The sequence below is a fragment of the Ictidomys tridecemlineatus genome, chromosome 12, assembly GCF_052094955.1.
Source record: "Ictidomys tridecemlineatus isolate mIctTri1 chromosome 12, mIctTri1.hap1, whole genome shotgun sequence".
NCBI classification, from domain to species: domain Eukaryota; kingdom Metazoa; phylum Chordata; class Mammalia; order Rodentia; family Sciuridae; genus Ictidomys; species Ictidomys tridecemlineatus.
The window spans coordinates 114234686-114249594 of NC_135488.1; the positions used below are offsets into that span (position 1 = coordinate 114234686).

The 14909-nt window shown below is 49.2% G+C and overlaps 2 long non-coding RNA genes across 3 annotated transcripts; one reads left to right on the forward strand and one right to left on the reverse strand.

The window, feature by feature from the left end:
* Positions 1-2759: 2759 nt before the first annotated feature.
* Positions 2760-7422, forward strand: LOC144369466 (uncharacterized). Of its 2 annotated transcripts, none has more exons than XR_013429267.1 (3): positions 2760-3039; positions 6202-6359; positions 6788-7422. It is a non-coding gene; the product is annotated as an uncharacterized LOC144369466 (long non-coding RNA). The 2 variants fall into 2 exon arrangements; XR_013429268.1 differs by lacking the exon at positions 2760-3039 and adding an exon at positions 5464-6024.
* A 1920-nt stretch (positions 7423-9342) lies between these two features.
* Positions 9343-14693, reverse strand: LOC120884982 (uncharacterized). Its single transcript, XR_005727448.2, has 3 exons — positions 12101-14693; positions 10865-10948; positions 9343-10108 (listed from the first exon to the last, which is right to left on the reverse strand). It is a non-coding gene; the product is annotated as an uncharacterized LOC120884982 (long non-coding RNA).
* Positions 14694-14909: the final 216 nt, after the last annotated feature.

The following is a 14909-nucleotide window of genomic DNA, read 5'->3' on the forward strand; positions in this document are numbered from 1 at the left end:
CGTTGCTATCGAGGATGGTTTTGGTGCAGGGACCAAACCCAGGGCCTCCCTGCGCTGTGCTCTGCCACTGAATGCAGTGAAGGGACACTGGAGGAGCAAGCCGGGGAAGCTTGGCATAGGGAGGGGTCGGGCTCCTAAACCTTCCCCTGGTGTCATGCAGGACCCGTATGGAAGGGTGTGCCCCCCCACAGTGTCCCTCCAGTTCATGGTCACTTCATCCTTCAATTTAGGGACAGACAGTATCCTGGTCCTCCTCCCACTTAGAAGCTGCAGACTCCCGCCTCAGCCTGCACTCCGGGAGCTGGGCCAGGAGGTTGGACCGCTGGTGCCCACCAGGGGGAGCCCTCAGCAGGGACGGTGGCTCCAAGGCAGCGGTTCCCCGGTGACAGGCAGCAGGAGAACGTCCCCCACTGCTGTCTAGCAACCGGAGTAACTGGTTCTGAAGCCAGGAGCCAGGGGAGGCGCTGGGGCTTTACACTGAGGGCTGAGGACAGTGTGGCTGCTGCTATCAGGAAGACATGGGGAGGCTGAGGTGGGAGGATAGTGAGCTCAAAGCAGCAGCAGAAGGAGCGAGGAGCTCAGCAGCTCAGGGAGACCCTGTCTCTAAGTAGATTTAGAAACAGAGCTGGGATGTGGGTCAGTGGTTGAATGTCCCTGAATTCAATCACTGTCACAAAAAAAAGGACATCAGGACATTTTTGGTTGTTGTTGTAGCAAAGGAGACTCTACTAGTCCAGTCACAGCTATTGATACAGCCACAATACACAGCAAAAAAGTGTGTGCACTGGGAACTGGCCGACCTGAGTGAGCGCCTCTCCACACTGGCTGCTGGCCCCGTCAGCCTCTCCCCCCGCCAGGGGCTGGTCTAGATGGAGGCCTGGAGCTGCGTGTTTCTGAGTGTTGGTTTGTTTGTGCTCGGCCGGGCCAGCTTTGGTTTCCAGTCCTATGGTGTGTACAGAATTGTGCCCTACTTATGAAGGCCCCCTGTCCCTGGAACAGTGGTGGCATGAGGTGGGCCCTCAAAAACGGTGGTGCACATCTGTAATCCTAGCAGCTCAGGAGGCTGAGGCAGGAGGATCACAGGATCAAGGCCAGCCTCAGCAACGTAGTAAGGCCTGGTCTCAAAAACTAAAAAGGCCTGGGGCCGTGACTCGGGGGAAAAGTGTCCCCAGGTTCAATCCTTAGGTCCACTGAATTCAGAGCACCCGTTAGCTGATTACCTGTTCTTGGCTCAGTGTCCTAACTTTTCACCTGAGCTCCAGGAAACCGTTTTTTGTTTTTTTTTTTGTCCCTCCTCACCACCCGTCAGTTCTCCAGGAGATGTGTTTGGAGGTAAAGCGCCGCCTCCGGCTCACACCCTCTGGGTGCTGGTCACGTGCTAGAGGCTGCCGAAGCTCCACACGCACAATCACAGTTGATCCACTCTCACCACAGCACGGTGAGGAGCTCTTATTAGCCCCCTTTGAAGGATGAGGAAACTGAGACACAGTGAGATTCAAGAGATGACCAGAAGCTACCCGGGTCGTGGAGTCGGGACTCAAATCTGAGTGTGTTCCTTTCCAAACACCTCTGCTCTGTGGGGCTGGTCCTGGAGAACAGGCCCGTTTCTCCACCAGATGCTGCATGTGGCCAGGTGTGTTTCTTCTGGGGACAAAACCTAGGAAACAGCTCCGAGGGCTGAACACCCACGCCTGCCCCTCGCCAGAACCCCCTTCTCTCACACTGTTCATTGAGTCATGGCTGTGGGTGCTGGGATCATAGCGGGGAACAGAACAAGAAAATCCCTCACCCTGGGAGAGCACATTGTAACAGGAAGAAATAAGTGAACGGTAAACACGTAAGTCTATGGAGAGAAGATAGAGCAGATAGACTCTGGAGCAGAGGAGGCAGGTTTCATTTAAAATAGTCCTCCTTAAACAACTACAAAAAAATAAAATAAAATAGGCCTCCTCGCAAAGATGAATGGCGGCAAAGGCAGAGAGGCTGGAGATGAGGATGGATATAAGTTGCACTTCCCTGGAACAGGGACACAGATGTGGGCGGTGCAAAGGCCCTGAGGTGCATGAATGAGAAAGACAAGGACCAGGGAGGCAGGAGAGGAATGAGAGGGGCGGGTGCAGACCAACAAAATGACAAGGGCCCATTTGGAAGGATCTAGGAGGTCATTTAATGGGCATTGTTTTTCACCCTGACAGAAGTGGGGATCAGTTGCCATCTCTGAGTAGAGAAGGGACATAATGGAACCTAAGTTTTAACCTGAATAAAATAAAATATAAAATCGAGCTGGGGATGTGTCTCGGGGGCCAAGTGCCCCTGGGTCAATCCCTGGTATCAAAAAAAAAAAAAAAAGGGGGGGGGATAACAGCTAAATTCCCTCCACAGGCCAGTCAATCCGCATCCTGAAGGTCCCCTGCTTGAATCCTTTCACACAAAAGGGAACCTGAAATGGCCAGATGTGAATTTTGTTGTTGTTGCTATTGTATCTCCTGGTCCCCACCTGACAAGGACAGTCGCTGAAGGAGCAGTCACTTTTGCTCTTTCCGGCTCTTGTCCGCGGGTCTGTGTGTAAGGCAGCCCTCCCTAGCCGGCCCCCAGACACTGTTTTCTGGAGTGAAGTGGGGCCTGGTCCTGAATGGAGGATCAGGCCAGTTAAGACCGTGGACTAAACTGTTGCTGACCGTGGCCACCGTGGGGCCCCCCTCCTCTCCACTGGCCGTCCCAGGAGACTCTCCCCAGACCTGGCACGCTGCAGGGCAGGGTGGGGGCTCTGGTGCTCCCTGGGGGCAGCACCCAGGAAGGCAGCCTGAGCCTGGGACCCTCTCCCTGGCCTTGGCCACTAGCCAGGTCCCAACTCACCGCAGCTCTTAGGCTGGGGAGTCAGCCAGCCCTGGTCACCAGGGCCACTCCCAATCAGCCACGCAGGGTCTGGAAGGCAGAGACAACTGCCCGCCCACGATGCCCGCTCTTGCCAGACCCAAGGAGAAGGGCGGCCACTGCTGAGGACCACAGGCGTGAGCATGGCTCTGCCCCTGCTCCTGGGTAAGTGAAGGAGGCCACACCTCGGTCAGCACAGAGGCCACCGGCCAGGCCTCTGGTTCGTCCTCAGTGGAGGTCACTCCAGCCAGTCCTCCCCACAGCCCTGGGATGGAGAGCAGCCTGCTCGTGGCCCAGGCCTCAGTTGACCCCCGGCTCCCCAGCAGCCGTCCCTCCAGGCTGCGGGGGCTGCTCTGCTTCTCCACAGTCTCTGGGGAGCTCACAGCTGCCTTCTAAGACCCCGTCCCAAAGCTCCCTCCTGCAGAGCCCTCCCCATACTCAGGCGGCGGTGCTGGCCCAGGGCTGTGGTGGAACCGCCAGCTCTAGCCCAGTGGGCCGAACTCTGCTCAGCTGTCCGTCTCCCCGTCAGGGGACACCTGTGGGAAGGCAGGGTCTAAGTCAAATTCACCTCTGTCCCCACTGAGACACAGAAGGACAGCGGGTGCTTGCAGAGTTACACGGGTCATGAAGTCCTATGTGCACAGAGGGTGAGACGGGCGGCTGCTCCCTAGGTGTCGGTCCACCGCTGTGTGCGAAGTATAAATACGTCCCCACCCCCAGCTCTCCCTGGGGCCTCAGGGGTCACTGGGGCTCAGTGCAAGTGAACTGGCTGACAGACTGGTCAGAGAGGAAGATCAGACCCAGGGAAGTACTCATGCTGTCGCCTCCTGCCCACCCGGCAACCCGGGCACTGCTGGAGGTGTTACTCCCACGGTGGAATCAGGAAGAACTGATGGTCCCGTTTCCATGGCAACCAGAGCTTGCTCTCAGGCCCATGATGTGCAGACTTCATTTGGACTTGAGATGTAATGATGATTCAGATACCAGACCCTTTCAAATAAGCCCTCCCTTCAGTTGAGGTGGCACATGGTGTGGGGTTAGGCAAACAGGAAGGTGAACCGCCCGCGATCAGGATCTTGCTAAGTTGCCCAGGCTACCCTCAAATTGGCAATTCTGCTGCATCTGCCTCCTGCATAGCTGGGATTCCAAGCAGGCACCCCTGCGCCCAGATGAACTGGGATCTTTTTAGAGGGTGGAAGGTACTGCTCCAGCGTGGTCTGGGCTAGAGGTTTCTTTTTTAACCTATTTTTTGTTTGTTCTAATTAGTTACACATGACAGTAGAATGCGTTTTGACATATGATATGTCATCTTACTCGTCTGGTTGTACACGATGTAGAGTTTCACAGGTCGCGTAATCATCTATGCACATAGAGTAATAATGTTGGATTATTCTACTATCATTCCTACCCTCATGCCCTCTCTCCTCTTTCCACTCCCCTCTGTCTAGTCTAAAATACCTCTAATCTAACCTCCACCCCTTATTGTGAATTAGCGTCCATTTATCAGAGAAAACATTCGGCCTTTGGTTCTTTGGGATTGGCTTATTTCACTTAGCATAATATTCTTCAATTTCTTCCATTTACCAGAAAATGCCATAATTTCATTCTTCTTTAAGGCTGAATAATATTCCATAGTTTGTTTATCCATTCATCTGTTGAAGGGCACCAATGTTAGTTCCATAGTTCAGCTCTTGTGAATTGAGCTGCCATAAACATTGATGTGGCTGTGTCACTATAGTATGCTGATTTTTAAGTCCTTTGACTATAGGAGTGGGATGACTGGGTCAAATGGTGGTTCCATTCCAAGTTTTCTTAGGAATCTCCATATGACTTTCCATAGTGGTTGCACCAATGTACAGTCCCACCAGCAATGTATGAGTGTGCATTTCCCCCCTCATCCTTGCCAAAATTTATGAGTACTTCTCTTCTTGATAATTGCCATTCTGACTGGAGTGAGATGAAATCTCAGTGTAGGTTTGGTTTAATTTGCATTTCTCTAATTGCTAGAGACACTGAACATTTTTTCATATGTTTGTTGACCGGTCATATTTCTTCTTTGGTGAAGTGTCTGTTCAGTTCCTTTGCCTAACCCTAACCCTAACCCTTTTAAGTCCTTTTATTGATTGGGTTATTTGTTTTTTTGGTGTTAATTTTTTGAGTTCTTTATATATCCTGGATGTCAATGCTCTATCTGAGGTGTGTGTGATAAACATCTTTTTCATTCTGTAAGCTGTCTCTTCACATTCTTTTTTTTTTTAATGAGTAACCAAGTTGTCACATTTATTTAATAGGTGAATTTTCATATCTATTTTTATTTTTAAATAAATAAATTAACTAATTCTAATTAGGTATATATATGACAGCAGAATGCGTTTTGATTCATTGTGCCCAATCGCAGCACAACTTTTCATTTCTCTGATTGTACGTGATGGAGTGTCACACCACTTGTCATCCATGTACCTAGGGTAATGATGTCCACCTCCTTCCACCGTCTTTCCTGCCCCCATGCATCTCCCCATCCCCCCTTGCCCCATCACAGTTCCTCCATTTTTCCCATGCCCTCCCCCTTAGGGATCAGCACCCACTTCTCAGAGAGAACATTGGCCTTTGGTTTGGGGGGTTGTTTGCTTCGCTTACCACGATATTCTCCAACTTCCTGGGATAGAGGTTTCTTTGGGGACAGGAGCACCTACTTTGAAAGTGTCACCAAAGTCATTTGGGCGTTTGGAGAACAAGGCCGTCTCTCACTTTCTGCCCTCACTGGGCACACCAGGCCCCCCCAACGTCTCGGGTCTTTACCCCACACTTTTCTCCTCCTTTTCCCTCTGCTTGGAGACTTTCCTGCTTCTGCTCCTATTTTCTTTTATTTTCTGTGATCTTGGGGATGGAGCCCAGGGACTTGAACTTGCTGGTCCAGAGCTCTACCACCCAGCTACACCCCGCCCTGCTCCTCTTGTAAAGCTCAGCTCTGAAGCTTTTTCTGAGATGTTTTCTGAGCCTCCGCACATTTACGAACTCAGTTCATTCTCCTCCTGCATTTGGTAACTCCCACTTCACATTGCTCTTTTACTATTTAACCTACTTGCATCTCCCACTGGCCCTGTGCACTTTGAAGTTATTCAGGCCTATAGTCCCCAGATTTACCCAATGGTAGGTGCTTTACAAAAGTCTGTAGAGCTGAATCGAATTGAATATGTGTGGAGTGTGCATTTGTTCAAAGAGATTGTATTTCTGTTCTGCTAATTTCATTTTGGTGAAAGTTTACTTCAATTTAAATAATCAAAATATATTTGGTAAGTTATTTTGTTTTTTTGTTTTGGGTACTAGGAATTGAACCCAGAGGTGCTTTACCACTGAACTACATCCACAACCCTTTATTTTGAGTCAGTCTTCATAAATTGCTGGGGTTGACCTCAAACTTGCCTTTCTCCTGCCCTAGCCTCCCGAGTTGCTGGGATTACAGGCCTGTGCCATGCCTGACTTGGGTAAGTATTCTTGAGTGAATTAAAAATAACTCAATAGATTTCTAGTGTTGACACTTTCAAAACTGGAAATCTAAAAGATTTTCTCCTTTTATTTGTGTCTGAGTAAGAGAAAGGACAAGGGAGGGGAAATGCTTTTTAACTTTTTATGTTATGGAAAAAGGGAACTAAAGGAGAAACAGGAGATGAGATGACTTTCAGGTCTGGTTTCTGGTTGTGACCAAAAAAAAGTGTTTAAACTTCAGGAGGGCTAATTTATTTACAAGAGCCTTTGACCTTGGGCTTCATAGCTCAGCAACCTCACCTGTCTGGGCTCCAGGTGAGAATGCTGAGTTAGGTATCAAGGCAGAAATAAGTTACTAAAATTCATAGGAGGTTAATATTAACTTCCTTCTCTTTCATGAATAAACCATGAGATCTGGAATTCCTAGGTGAAACCAGCTGGTGAGGCGGTGCACACCTGTAGTCCCAGCTACTTGAGAGGCTGAACCAGGAGGATTGCTGGAGTCCAGGAGTTCAACAGCACAGAGAGACCCCATCTCCAAAGAAGAGAAGAGAAACACATGGATGAAACTTTCAGTGTGACACTTTTGGTGTTGGGGACTAAACCTGGGGGACTTGTACATGCTAGGCAAGTGCTCTACCACTGAGCCACATCCCCAGCCCTGACACACTCTTCGTGCACAGGATGAGATGGTGGATATTTTAGGCTTTGTGAAACATCCAGTATCTGAAGCAACTACTGGACAGCCTGCCGCGGTGATATAAATCAGCCAGGGACACCAAGCAAACAAGCAGGCATGGCTGGGTTTCAGTAAAACCTTATTCTCAAAAACATTCGGTCCTGAATTTGACCTGCTGGCTGTCAGTTGCTAATCCTGGACTACAAACTCTGCTTTCAGGTCTAAACATCCCCATTCTCTTAAACGCGCCGTCTTGGGTTGGGCTACCATAACAAAACTCCATAACCGCGTGACTTCACATGTTCGGATTCTTCACAGTTCTGGAGGCCGGGAAACCCAAGATTGAGGTGGCGGCAGGTCTGGGGGAGGGGGAGGGTCTACCTCCCGGTTTGCAGCCAGCTTCTCCTTGCTATGTCCTCACTGGTGGAGAGGGCAGAGAAGGCAGTGCTCCTGTCTCCTCTTACAAGGACACGGACCTCTCACGGAGGCCACCCTCACCACCTAATAACTTCCAAAGGCCCATTTCTTGACATATCTGCGGTGGAGGGTAGGCTTCAGTGTGTGGGTTTTGGGGGAATACAAACAGTCGGTTTATAATGCACCTCATGCGCATGCAGAAGGAAGAAACGTCCACTAAAGATTAACACGACATCGTGGTTATTTATGGAGATCAGATTATGAGTGAAAAAACCCAACTCTCTTGGGGATGGGAAGAGGTGGATTTGTGTGTCTGGATGGCCGTTTCAGGCTACAAGGGATGGTTCACCCCTGCCTGCACGGTCACCTCCCTGTCCTCCCTCCACCTCAGTGGCCTCTCGCTTCCCCATGCTCCTCTTTACCAGGTCACCCACTCCCTCCCAGCTCCACTGGGTCATGAGTGCAGTCCCAGTATCGTGTGGATTTACTTTCTAGTCAGGCAGGCCACAGGACTAGACAGAACCACGGGCCAGCTGAGAAAGCCCCAAATCACCAACTAGAAATGATAACATTTTAGGAAATGTAGGAAAATAAATTTGCTTCTTTTATTACCCAGAGAGATGTCAAGGGACTATCATTAAAGTATCTTTCACTGAAGAATTATAATCACCATGTTTAAAATCTTAGTTTCTAAGAACATATTTAAGACTAAGCCTATTACTGAGCTTACTCATGTTCAAAACCCCAGTGAGTTACAGCAGGTGGCTCTGGGAACTGCAGAGTGGACCTCATTCCTCTCCAGGGGTCTACATGTTCCAGGAGCAAGTACAAATGCATTACTAGGAGTCTCAAGTAAACCGAGCCTTGGTCACAGGCTAGGTGGTGCCACTGTAAGGAAAAAGCCCGGGGAGAGTGAGCTTGTAAGAGCTTCTACCCAGTCTACACCATCATAATCAGGTAGCAAAGGGGTCTGCCCAAGATGCCCAATGTGGATCCTGGTTGGCAGAGCTGCCACCATTTCAAACAGTACCTCACTGCAGCAGAGGGAAGCTGTGGAGGCGCTTCACTAGAATTGAATGCTCCAGTCATTTCTGTCCACAGTGAAAGGCCAGAGACTGTCCAGGACCACAGAGGGAAGTGCCTCCCTGCTGGGCATCCAGGAGGAAACGCAGGGAGAGCAGCTCTCAGCGCTGTCAGACACAGCACCCTGGACCTGCCTATTTCTCCAGCTTCCTTTCCCTTCTGTGACCAGAGCAGTTCATAGTACATGATTAAGAACGTGCACTTTGAGCCTTTTGAGTGTGTGTGCATGCGTGTGTGCATGTGCACATGTGTGTTTGTAGAAAGTGGGAGAAATTCCCTAGAAAGAGAGGGTTAAAAAAAAAAGTTGGTTTTTAAATGAAGCCATTACCCTAAACATTGAATTACTTGAATTTCTGGGATGATCATGCCAAAGGAACTAGTAGGGCCTTCGCTAGTCCACACTCTACTTTCCGTTCGAGGGATGCAGCCCTGCTTTATAAGCAAAGCTTGATGAAGGGAGCGTAGCTGCCTGGCAGCCTCTACCTACTCCTTGGTCAGTGAAAACTCTGCACACCCCGACATGGAGGGTGACCCACTAATCTGGTTGAAAGTCCTGTAACCTGGGAATACCCTGAGTCCTGAGTAAACAGAAATGGATGGTCATCCTTTCTACTTGTAAGCTTGTAAGAAGAGTTTCTACCCAGTCTATCTATCCTATCTACATGGTGGACCTGGGTACCAGTCGTGGCTCTTTATACGCAGGCCTCGCACATCTATTCTGCTAGGTTACCCATTTATTTGGGCATAGCTAGTGTGTTGGTCAGCGTTTCATCCCTGGGACACAAATGACTAACACAAACAGCTTAATGGAAAGATCTCTTTTGGCTCATGATTCCAGAGGTGTCAGTCCATGGTTGTCTGTCCATTACTTTGGGGACATCATGGTGGGAGGGTATAGACTCTCAGATATGACAGTCAGGAAGCAGAGAAAGGGAAGGGGCTAGGGACAAGGTAAATTCTTCCAGGGCACACCTCTGGTGACTTCTTCCAACTAGGCTTCACCGTCCCCTGATTCCATTAGCTGAGGACCAATGGGTTAGTCCACTGAGAAGCTCAGAGTCCTCCTGATCCAAAGCCCCACCTCTGAACACTGCTGCCCTGGGGACCACGAGCCTTGGGGGGACACTCCAGGTCCAAACCATAACAGCTAGCATAATGGGAAGACCAGGAGGACCACTCAGAATTGAGTTCAAGCCCCGTGTCTACTGACTAGCGTCGAGACCTCAGGCAGGGGCTGGGGGTGGCTCTGTGGTGGAGCACTTGCCCAGATCTCAGCAAGCTCCTGCTCTTCTGGGACTTCCTTCTGTCCTCCATGAACTGGAAGAAGATAATGCCCACCTTCTTGGGTTGTTGTGCGGCTCCGTTAAAGAGCCAGGGTCTGTCGAGGATCCGGCAGGGCCGGGCAGCCTTGCAGAAGGAGTCAGCAGGTTGGAGGCAATCACTTGGTGGAAGGAAGCCGCAATCCCAGGACAGTGATCCTGCCAGCCAGGAGGCTTGTCCAGGGTGCCCAGCATCAATCAGTAATCCCTCTGAGCGGCAGACTTCAGCTCCATTTAACAAGTTAGCAAGCTACAAGTTAAAGAGCCAGGAGACCCTTTTAATATTTAACCTGAGCTTGAACTAGAGACCTCTATTCCTTTGAGCTGCTTAATTGACTAGTCAAGTCTCAGATTACTAATGGGGAGTAGGAATTTAAACCTCTGGAGCTCTCTGAGGCCATGGCTGGTCGTGTGCAGATATAACCTTCCCAAAGGGCAACTTTCACACTGAAGAAGCTGCCATTCACCGTGGGGGTGTCTGAGCCTCAAGTGGGACGTTTAAAGTTTGTCGCTCATTCTCTGTAGCCAGCGGCACTGCAATGGCTAACTTCTATGATTCATATTCCATGTGAATGGCCAAGTTTACACAGGCCTGTTTTCCCTCTCCACCACCCCCCTCTCGCCTCCCCTACACAATTTCCTCAGGATGATCATCCTAACACGTCCAGAGAGCCTCCAAATCTCCTGCTCTAAAGTAGGGATCCCTCTCAGGAAAGGTGAGTCAGGTTAGGAGATCTCTTTATGCAGCAGATCTGCAAAACGGGAGCCTGCATCAGGGAGGCCAGCAACTGCAGATACTGTCCTGGATGGGAACAGTCCTTGTCCTGTCCAGAGATCTGTCATCCGCCACATCCACAGCACAGAAGAAGGGACAGTGGTAGCAGCCTCCTAGCTCATGGCGAACCTTGAACCTCACATAGGCTAGCTTCCTGCCTGCAGGACCCAAACCTGCCCATCAATGAGTCACAACCTCCATCTCCACCCCCAGCTCCCATCTGAATCCTACCCTAGAGAAACCCAGCAGAAGAGCCTTATGTAGGGGTCAGGGGTTTAGCTCTCGCCTAACATTTGCAAGGTCCTAGGTTTTGTCCTGGGCGAGAGAGAGAGAGAGAGAGAGAGAGAGAGAGAGAGAGAGAGAGAGAGAGAGAGAGAGAAAATGAATATGAATCAGTCATATGTACATCAACAAAGTAAAATCAAATCACACAGGCTACCTGGCTCTTTTTCTTTTCTTTTTCTTTAAAGAGAGAGAGAGAGAGAGAGAGAGAGAGAGAGAATTTTTTAATATATTTTTTTTAGTTTTTAGTGGACACAACATCTCTGTATGTGGTGCTGAGGATCGAACCCCGGGCCGCATGCAAGCCAGGGGAGCGGGCTACCGCTTGAGCCACATCCCCAGCCCCTGGCTCTTTTTCTGTAAACATGAATGGGGTGGGTGGGGGAAGGGACATTCTTGTTCCATGTAAAGACCTTCCTGTCTGGCCCCTTCCTCTGTCCCCACTTCCTCTCTGCCTCCTGACATATACTGTAAGCTGCAATTTCTCTGCATGTGTTCTTTAGCAATGCTCTACTCTCACTTCTTCATGGTCCAGAAATGTGGTGAGATGGCTCATTATGACTGCCTTTGCCCCTCACATGTCTTCCTCTACCCCATTTATATATATATATATATATATATATAATTTATTTATTTATTTATTGGTATCGGATATTGAGCCCAGGGGCACTTAAGCACTGAGCAACATCCCCATCTGCATTTTGTATTTTACTTAGAGGCCGAGTCTCACTGAGCCGTTTAAGGCCTTGCTAAATTGCTAAAGCTGGTTCTGAACTCTCAATCCTTCTGTCTCAGCCTCCCAAGCTGCTGGGATTACAGGCATGAGCCCCTTTTACTTTTGTCTGAATTTCACCCAGGTCCCAAGTAACAAGGGAAGTAAACTCTGCACCAGATCTGATGTTTTGAACCAGAAGCCTAAAGATGTCTAAGTAATATGAATTAGTCGAGTAATGGAAAGTGCATAAGTTCTAGTTTATTCCTTTCATTTAAAAGGAGTAGAGTCACCCTTTTTGACTGTGTATGGTCAGAACTGTTTACAAGAACAGTTTACAAGTGGGCCAAATCAACCAGACTCTAGACCTGCCAACTCTGAGGACTTAAGGTATCTTATTTCTGAATAAATATTGCAAAGGAGTTCTGCAACTCATTAATTGCCTTTAATGAATAGTGTTCACTCTCCCTTACCTTTTTTCCCCTTCCAGTGGTGAAACCAAATGCAAAACCTTGGACACTATGGAAAGACAAGAGAAATTACGTGGGATACTGTTGCTTAACGGCATCAGTACTAAGTAATAGCACTGGGGTTATCTCAACTTACTTATTAATTAAGCATTTAAGGAAAAGCATGGCTTTCTTGTTTCAAATACTGTCTCTTTGTCAGCCAAATGTAAACACTAATGCTCTTTTTGAGGTTGGGGGACTGAACCAGGGGCCTCGCATATGTTCTATACCACTGAGCTACACCCCTAGCCCATATATACTATCTTTCTGCATATTCATAATAACCAGCCCCTACACATCTCTCCTCTGACATGGCTTATGAGGTGTCATGAGTGGTGGAACACAGGTAGAGGTTCTGAGAAAGGTGAGTAGATCGGAGGGTCCTGGAAGAAGAGCACTTTTGAAAGGTGGTGGGTTTGGCCACCTATTACAAGGAATCCTGGTCTACAGGCTGCGATAAGGAAGCAACGCGCTTCCATCCAGGTTGGCCCGTTCAGGGACATGTCTCCTACTGCAAGTAATCATCAACTGCAATTTTCTTCCAATGTTTCATTTGTTCATTGGAAGGAATTTCTAGTCTGGATGTATAACTTAGAGGTAAAGATAGACCTCTTGCTTAGCATAAATGAGGCCCTGGGTTCCATTCTCAGCACTCAAAAGAAAAAGTTTTCATCTTGCAAGAGTTAAGCAGGAAGCTCTCAAACTGGGCTTCATCTTCCACCCACCGTCACCAGTAACTGCTACTCAATCACTGTGTAAAGGAAACCTTTCACTGTCAAGTCAGGATCTTTCCCTGGTATGAGGGATTAGACCTCATCTGCCATTCTCCAAGAGTCTTTGAACTTTTCTAACTCTCTGGGACAAAGATTTTTGTTTATCTCTACAGATGATCTTAGAGGCATTAGTCATGTGGGAAAAGCTTAGGTTGTTTGCTTATTATGGGATGTTGTAATAAAAACCAATCTGGATTTTTAGCCTATTTGACAGAAGCCAGGTCTATAAATGTAACTGATTTTAAATGTACTCTCAAGAGTGGAAAGAGCACAGGCTTTGGCACTATCCCCACTGAAGTAGACCTAACCAGCCAAGTCTAGGGAAACCAGCCTAGAATCAAAAGAGGCTTGAAAAACATCAGTTGCCCTGGGAGGTGAACACAGGGAGCTGTGGATATATTTAAACTATGAATCACATGACTAGGCTCCATTTAGGCAGAAGTAAAACATGTTTTCCTTTAAATGATTAAACTTAGTTGAACTTAATTCAAGAAAAATTTCTTTCCCTCTGAATTATTTTTTTCCAGGCTTAAAGAGTTTCAAGATGAGATTTATTTTTCTTAAAGAGAAAACTTGTATCAATAGCTTCCAAACTAGACACATCTGTGGACTTGGAACACCCAAATGATATCAAATAATGTATTTGGCCCTGTCCCCTACTTCTGGATGGTTAAGAAAGCATATTTTTTAAAAATCAAGAACACTTTCTTGTTCTCTTGATAATAAAAACAAATGGACATGGATTTGAGTCTCATGTTCATTCCATTTTCTTGAGCACAATGTCTGCTCCTGAAATGATAAAATAGGAAAGTTTCATTCTATGGTTAGAAAACTGCAGCCAAAATTCCATTTTCACAGTCGTTCTGCAAGCCAGCCTGGATCTGGGTTAATGTTAAGCAAGATGTGAGAACTAAACCCAGGACATTTGAATTGCCCTGTCTTGGAAAAGTTGGGGTTTAAGGGGAAGTGGGAACAGAAGGAGATAAGCACCACCAAGTGAAATATAGGAACAACCAACGGTAAAGATGGCTGGTATTTCCTTTGTGTATGTAGGGGGGGGCGAGGGCTGCTTTTTTTGTCTCATTTAAAAATTTTTTTCTCTCCCTAAAGTGATTAATATGTGGGGAGTTTAGATCAGGAGCGCCGTGGTCCTTAGCGTCACTCCCCTTCCCTGTCCTGCTTAGGTCTGTCTGGGCGGGCGCGAGGCCTTGAGAATTCCTCATTTTACTCACTCCTCTGAGATATTTCCATCGCCCCGCCCGGCTCCCCAATTTAAGGTGTGGGGGAATCTGAGACTCCAAGGGGTGAGGTAACTCCCCCCTCCTCTAAGCTGCAGCGGGGCGGGGTCAAGTCACCTCCCGCTCCACCAGCACCTGGCACAGGCCTGTTGGTGTGCTCCGACGGACCAGCGAACCCAGTCGGGTCGCCCCGAAGGCTTCCAGGAGGCAGGACCCCGACAACGGGAGCGTGCGGGAGGGCCAGCCCGCGGGTGCACCAACCCGCAGGGGGCTGGGCGCCAGATGAGGGAGGGGAGGGGAGGGGATGGAGGAGGCCTGGCAGGCCCAGGGCGCGCCTGCAGCGGCCACCCTGCCCCAGGGTCCCTGTCCCGCCTCGCCTGCGGTGGGATCGCACCTCCCTCGTGCAGTGTCCTCGCCCTCCACCCCAGAGTCCGCACTCCCCACCTCAGTGTCCTCGCTCTCCTGGTGTCCTCGTCCCACACCCCAATGTCTGCTTTTCCCACCTCGGTGTCCTGCCCCAGTTTCCCCGTCCTTCTTCCACTTCTACCCCCCAGTGTCCTCGCCCCCACCTATTCGCCCCCCCCCGTGTCCTAGTCACCCTCCAGTGTACTTGCCCCATTCCAATGTCCCTGCCCCCCGAACCGTGTCCTCGCCCCGACCCAGTGTCCTCGGCCCCCACCCAATCCCGTGTCCTCACCCCTTCCAATAGCCCCCACCCCCGTGTCCTCGCCCCCCTCCAGTGTTCTCGCCAGCCCATGCCCG